A 7,786-nucleotide genomic window follows, 5' to 3' on the forward strand; every position below is an offset into this window, starting at 1 on the left:
CTTTCTTCATCCTCTTCTGTCCCGACACCCAACAACCGGATCTTCGGCCCTTCAATCTTCGGCGTCTCCGGTATCGACATTGTGGCTCTTCGATGGCGAAGGACGGCGGTAGCATCCTCGACACGCAACTGCGGCTGGGTGGCTTCCGTTCCTCGGTGGCGCTAATGGCCGGAGCTGATAGCGGCGGTTGAGAGGGGTAGAGAAAGGAAGTGGCGGCTGATGAAATATCATAGGTTTTTAGGGTTTTGGGGAGTGGTGACGGGTTATATACCCGGTTACTTCAAATCTTCTCATAATATACCATTCCAGCCCCTCCTTAACTTATTCCTTTCAATCTAAGTCCCAATTTTACCTTTTTAACCCCATCTTCTGAATTTCTTTACAAATAAACTCCGAAATTACCAATTAGCCCCCTTAACCTCTAAGTTGTTTTCATAAGAAGTCCCATAATTTACCATTTAGTCCCTACCTTCTTAAATAATTACAAAACTAATCTGGAACTTGCACTTTTAACCCCCGACTTCTAAAATTCTTCACATTTTATTCTCAGAACTATATTTATTAATTTATTTTAATAAAAGGGGCGTTACACTGCGTAGCTTTTCTGTCTGTCTCTGGAAGCTTTAAGTCATTCCCAGATTTGTATTATCTTCTCAGTAGTTTCTCGAATGATCTCCATACCAGTGAGAGTGCTGTCAGGAACTTGGCCTCTAGCCAGTTGCGTGTCTCCCACTTCAGCCCAACGTAGAGTTGATTTGCACTTACGAGCATAGAGGGCTTCGTATGGAGCAACCTTAATGTTAGTATGATAGTTATTGTTATATGAAAACTTGAATAGTGGCAAATAGGTATCCCATGCGTTACCAAAGTCGATCACACAAGCTCTTAGCATGTCTTCCAATGTTTGAATCCTTCTCTCACTCTGTTCATCGGGTTGTGGATGGTAGGTTGTACTCATGTTCAGCCTAGTTCCAAAACCTTCTGTAACGACTGTCGAAACTGTGAGGCAAATTGAATGTCTCCTAAGGTAGACTATAGCTTACTATTTAGTTTCACAATCTCCTTGTGGTAAGGTCCTGTCAACTATTCTTTCTCTATGTGGTTTTGGTCGAGAGGAGTTGTGTGGGTTAGGTTAATTTGTTTACAATCGTTCAAGAGATAATGTATCCACTCGTTGTCTCGGGTAACTTGTTGTGAAGTTCGTGGTATGATCCATGCCTGGTTCATCTATCATCACCTTATGTATATAAGTCGTATATAATTACGATGGAAAAGGCAGTCGAATCAATGATTCTGCTTTAAGCCCACATCCAAACAAGGAAAAGGAGTTAAAATAGAATCATCGATTTCTAAGCCTGTAGAATCTTAATTATATATGACTTTAATATATACACTTAGTAATCATAGATTTACTAGTTTGGATCATAGATCCTACGCAAATGAAATGGTTAAATTGGGTAGGAAAACAATTCTGATTCCTTGGTCATACAATTGATATTCTTGGAGGTTCTCTGCGGTTACATCGGGAAATCCTACCATCTGGAATATTCTTGGTGATTTTCACTTCCTGTTTCTCATCCACAACATGGACCAAGAAGGCGTGATACCTTTTGTATAGGTATTCCTGGGGTTTTGCTTGTAAAAGACGGTTCGAAAGTTTGTGTCGAGTTTATCATTAGGGATTACAAGGATTTTAGTTAGTTGGTATGTTAAGTTGAATGGTTTTCTTGTATCACGGGATATCAGTACGATAGGGACTAAATTAAAATGCACTAGGGATTTAGTCAAACCTCCCATTTTAGTCGATATAAGGCCGAATTAAAGGATCGATTGCATTAGTGTTGGGGTGTATACTATGTATATGTTACTTTAATGTTATTGGTTCTATTAATTGTTAATTCTATTGTATGTGTTTCGATGAGTGATTATAATTTCTAACAGAATATTTCCTTGAAATTAGTGTTTCGTGAAACTCCTCTTCGTATCTCTATTATAAGGTATGTATGTATATGAATTGTTAATAAAACACGTACCAAAAAGCTCAGTGTAGTCCCTCGTTGTCTCCTCATGAGCAGATGTTACAATTCTTCCCACTCCCCCATCATTCCTCTCTGTTGGACAATCTCTCTTGAAATGTCCCGTTTCACCACATGCATGGCATACTTGACATGTACCAACATCGGTGGTTGATGTGATGTGTTGAGTCGGAGTCCTTTATGATGGAAAACTCCTTTATGATGGAAGTTGCACTTGTTACACTTAGTAAGTATGCCAGCATATGGATGGGCTCGTGTTGGAGTGTCAGATGTTGTGATTGCAGACGCTACCACACGTTGCTATCTCTTGGCAAATCTTTGAGATAATTTACGCTCCTTTTTGTTCCAAAACTTTCTTTTCTTGCTCTTAGGTTTGTGGTCTCGGGTGTCTTTGATGACTGGCATTCGTTGGTTCCCTTGGTTGTTACTACGGTTTGAATTGTCAACACCGTTTCCATTTTCGTTTGTATTATAAAAACCCAACATCTTAATGCCTTAAGACTCTCCATAACATACATGGGACAAAACCAACCATCGGGACTACATTTTTATGACTTAAGCCACCTCTTAAGGTCTGAAAGGACAACTTAATGGGTCAATAACATTCCAAGATCAAGTTCTAACATTTTGGGACCAAAAAGCATCATTAAAACATCCATTTCTAGATCTATATGATGGAGGGGTAAAATTGCAAGCTTTATACCTTCAAAAGGTTGCAAATGAGGTAGAAATCCCATATCCAAAGTTCTTTACTCCTCCAATATGAGCTCTAATTTCTTCCTTCTTCTTCAAGACACAAAACACACATTATCTTAAGCTTGGAATTGCTTCACAAGGTGAATTAGGGTTGCAAAACGTTCTAAAAGGATGGGGGCTAATGAAGTGAGGGGAAAGGAGGCTATAATGGTTTTAAATATGAGCTACACCCCAAAAGATTAGGGTTTCCATCTCTAGCAAGTACGCCTCGCGTACGTGATGTACGCCCAACGTACTAGGGCGTGCCCTAGTACACTCCCCCAAGGCTAAATTTATGAAAATGCCAATAGTGCCCTTTTGCACTCATTCTTGAATTTAGGGACCAAAATGCAACATAAATAAATTACAGGGTTAAAATTAGAAGTATCTCATAATCAGGGTGTTATATATCTAGTGATGGAGTTAGCAAAGTAGCATCATCATCATTATCTCTTCTTGCTGTTGGACCTTTATAAGTATCAAAGGTTCAAACTTTATTGCATATTATGGATAGATCTAGGGTTTCGTCTGTACTTATTCATGTTAAGCATTCTTGAGTAAAGTAAATCCATAAAGTTAACAACTTTATGGATTCTAAGGGTTCCTTGATCATCACATTGTTTAGATCTGGAAGTTGGTAAGGTATGAGAGCCATGCATGAGAGTTTGATGCATATTTTTTCATTTTTTGACCTAGATTGGATTGGGTCATGCATGGTGCAAGCATGACCACAAAGCAAAAAAAAATTACGGACCTTATGGGTCTCCTTTAGCTTCCATATGAGATGGATTCAATGGCTTAATGAAATAAGGACTTAAAAACCTTGACTTTTGGCTTCAGAATGAAGTCACGACGTGAGATATAAGGTCTCACGACGTGACAACAATTAAGCCTGCAAATCATTGAGTTCATGGAACTCACGATGTGACTTTGTGATTCTCACGTCGTGAGGTCAGCCCGGTAAGAAATCCATGATTGAGTTATCTGAGTCGGGAGCGATTTGTAGGGATTGGACCTGGTCGAATCTCACGACATGACCATGGACTGGTCACGACGTGAGACCCAATATTAGGTTTTTGTCTGATGGATTTGACTTGGTTGACTTTTGACTTTGACCAGGATTTGACTAAGTTTGACCTAGGGGTATTTTGGGTATTTTGAACTGTAGTCTGAGTAGTGGTCATTGTGTTTTATAAAGGTGAACGGTAGAGTCGGTATTCGATGCAATGTGTTGTTGTAGGTATTTCATCTGTTCGTGAGGTAAGTCTCCTCACTATATCCATGGGTCGAAGGCACTAATGTCGGCCGATTATTCTATTATGTAAAATGCTAGCTATTATGTAATATATATATATATATATATATATATATATATGTGTGTGTGTGTGTGTGTGTGTGTGATCGGGTTGAAATAGACCCGAGGGTGGGGCCCACTATGGCATGTACGGGTTGAAATACACCCCAGGGCGAGGAGCACTATTACATGTCAGGTTGAAATACACCCTAGGGCGGGGCCCACTATGGCATGGTCGGGTTGAAATATACACCAGGGTGGGGCCCATATTTGTTTATTGGGTTGAAATATACCCCAGGGCGAGGCCCAGTTATATGTTTTGTATGTGGTACTTCGGGGGGGACTCACTAAGCCTTGGGTTTACAGTTTATGTTTATGATTTCATGTACTTCTGGTACGAAGGGGAAGAGTCTGGCGTGATGGCACAACACCCCCCCCCCCTCATGATTTATGCATCTTTTGGATACTATTACACTAATTATTTTGATATTGTATTTTGTGGATGTTTTGGAACAATTTGATGATCGAAACTGTTGATTTTAAAAATGAAAAATTTTATCACGATTTTTGGTTCGTTACATTGTCAAATCAACTATGGTGTCTTGCTTGGAACTCTTCTAAGTTGCAACTCCTTCGTTCAATAAGAACATGAATCCCGACTATGAATAAGAATCATCTCTATCAGTTTGGAAGCCAACACCAGTGTAACCTTTTTCTTTAAGATCTTCCCCACCTCCATAGATCAAGAATATATCTTGAATTCTTCTCAAACACTTTAGAATTCTATTAACCGCCATCCAATGAGCCTCATTGGGATTGGCCTAATATCGAATCGTCATGCTAAAGGCATACGACACATTAGCCCTCATTCATATCTTAACCTACATGATCCATCCCAAAGTTGATGCATATGGGACTCGACTCACCTAGTCTTGGTCCTCAGTTGAACTAGGACAGTGAGATATACTCAATGCCAAACCATTATACCTAAGGTAAGGACCTGTTCTTGGAATCCTTCATCTTGAATTTTACGAAGACCTTATCTATGTATGTACTTTAGCTTAAACCAATAACATTTTTTTAAATCTATCTCTATAGATCTTGATGCTTAATATGTAAGTTCCTTATCTCACCTCTTTCATATAAATACTTTTTTTGTATCCAAGAGTTTACTCCTTGCAAAGTATGGACACTCTTTACCATGAGAACTATTTCATCAACATACAACACAAAGATGACAACAACATTCTTGTTAGTTTCTACATATATGCATGGTGATGATATATGCTCCATTAGCATGGCCTACACAGCTCTAGCATGCCAGCCTCGCCTGGCGCTCCCTTGCCAGCCCTGTTAGGGACACTCTGTAACACCCAGAATATAGAAGACCCAGAAAGGAAAGAAAAACCCTAAGTCAAAGGGGTCAACTCGTCGAGTCTAAGGAGGAACTCGAAGAGTCAGAGCGGGTTCCATGTCGCGGATTAAGTGATCGACTCGGCGAGTCGGCAAGTGGACTCGGCGAGTCTGGTCTGGGTTTGGAAACCCTAATTCTGGGACTTGGTGCCCTATTTAAGCATCCTATTCTCCTCCATAGGGTTTCATTTGTGGCCTTTCTAGTCCATAACTCGAAACCCTAGACACCCAACTCCATTGTTGAGCTAGTTCTTGCCTTGAGAGTGAATTGAAGCTTGGAGAAGGAAGAAGGACCTTGGTGGTGCAAGAAAAAGTTATTGATCCAGAGTTGGGGTAGCATTGCAGATCATTTGAAGGTATAAAGCTTATACCTTGGCTGTTAATCATCTAGATTCCCTTTCTAGCTTGTATTTTCCCACTTTTTAGGCCATTTCCAAGGCCAATCTGAGTATTGAGCCTTTAACGATGAAAAGGACTTCAGATCTGGACATTTCTGAGCTTGAGGAGCTCTAAGTGGTTAGCTTTATCCAACTATGCCTCCATTTCATGCCCTAGACCTTCATTTTAACTTGGATTAAGAGTTTTAGCTCCATATCACCTTGCATGCACGTAAAGTTAGCAACTTTACGTGCAATGCTAGCATTAGAAGTCCAGATCTATGGGTTGAAGGTGTTGGAATGGACTATAATCGACAGAATAGAGATGTCACAAGGTGGACTCGGCGAGTCAGTTCATGGACTCGACGAGTCGGATCGCAAACCCAAACCCTTCTGTTTGTGATTCAAATCAGTGAGTGGAGTTAGTAAAGGATTCAACCAGTCTGGGTCCATAATAGACCTGAAGATCATAGTACTCGACGATTTTGAAGAGGAACTCGGCGAGTCCAAGGTAATATTCTTCGTTATGAAGATGAACTCGGCGAGTCGATTGAAGATAGTCCCGAAGTGTTAGATGAAGGAGAACTCGTTGAGTTCTCGCTAGGCTTGATGAGTGGAGTTGGGGTTGTTTTGGGACTTGAGGAGCATGGACTCGGCGAGTTGGCAGAACAACTCGACGAGTCGAGTCAACTAGAAGGTTGACTTTGACCAGGACTTTGACCAAAGCTGACTTAGTTGGCTTCTTGAGGACAGTTAGGCTAAGTGTTGCTATTTTTGGTATTGGTAGCTCGAGGGGCTAGAGGAACAACAGTTCGGAGAGTTGTTGGATAGCAGCCAGAGGGTTATCAGCAGTTTCAACAGTTCGAGGTGAGTCTCCTCACTATGTGCATGGGTCTACGGCCACAATGCCAGCCCATTATGTTCATGTTCATGTTTATGCTTATGTATAGAGGGAAGACCCAAGGGTTAGCCCTAGGCACTTATTGATATATGTTCCGGGTTACGACCTAATGCCGGATGTGACATCCCCATTTTCACGGCCAAAAAAGACCGATTTTGTTTATGCTTTATAAAAATCAGAGTACTTCTTTTCATAAAAATGTTGCGGAATTTGTTCCCGGAAAAATACGATAAATACGTTATCAAAACATTTTCGAAGAAACGTATTTTATTCATTTTAAAACGTTTGGGATGTCATCATCAATATAGGAACATAAGCATAAATGGAACTTACATTTATTTACACTAGTGATCTACACCTCTTTAATCACTCAGTGTAATGTCACTTCGTATTGACACCTGTGATATAAATAAACTGAGTGGGTCAGGTTGGAAAACCTGGTGAGTACATAGGGTTTTCAACCCACAATAATATAATTATTATGTTCAAATAATCAAACAATCAACCCAATTACCCATCCCCATTATCTTCTTTACTCTTAAGGATCTACCCCAAGAATCAACCATTCCTCGTTCATACATTCCTAAGGATCATCCTAAGGAATCGGCACGAAGTCCATCGTCTCCGGGGTTTAGGCACTAAGTCTGCATAGTCGCCAGAATTTATACATCAGGCACTAAGTGTGCATAGTCGCCTGGGTTTTGGCACCAAGTCTGCATGATCACTAGGGTTTAGGCATCAAGTATGCATGATCACCAGGGTTTAGGCATCAAGTCTGCATGATCACCAAGGTTTAGAGTACACCGAGTGAACACATCGTTCACAACACCTACAGGTTGCGAGCCAGCTAGTGTTCCACTGGACTGTCTAGAATAGTCAGTGGTTGTCATCCATACTCTGCTGAATGACGAGGCCATCATTTGGGAAAAGGCTTCTCACATCGTTCACCTCTCACCCTCACCTCGTGGTCTATAACACCTCTCATCTCATCGTCCAACTTATATTCCATCTATTACATCTACCCATGTTT

The sequence above is a fragment of the Lactuca serriola genome, chromosome 5, assembly GCF_051521515.1.
Source record: "Lactuca serriola cultivar US96UC23 chromosome 5, Lser_US96UC23_V15, whole genome shotgun sequence".
NCBI classification, from domain to species: domain Eukaryota; kingdom Viridiplantae; phylum Streptophyta; class Magnoliopsida; order Asterales; family Asteraceae; genus Lactuca; species Lactuca serriola.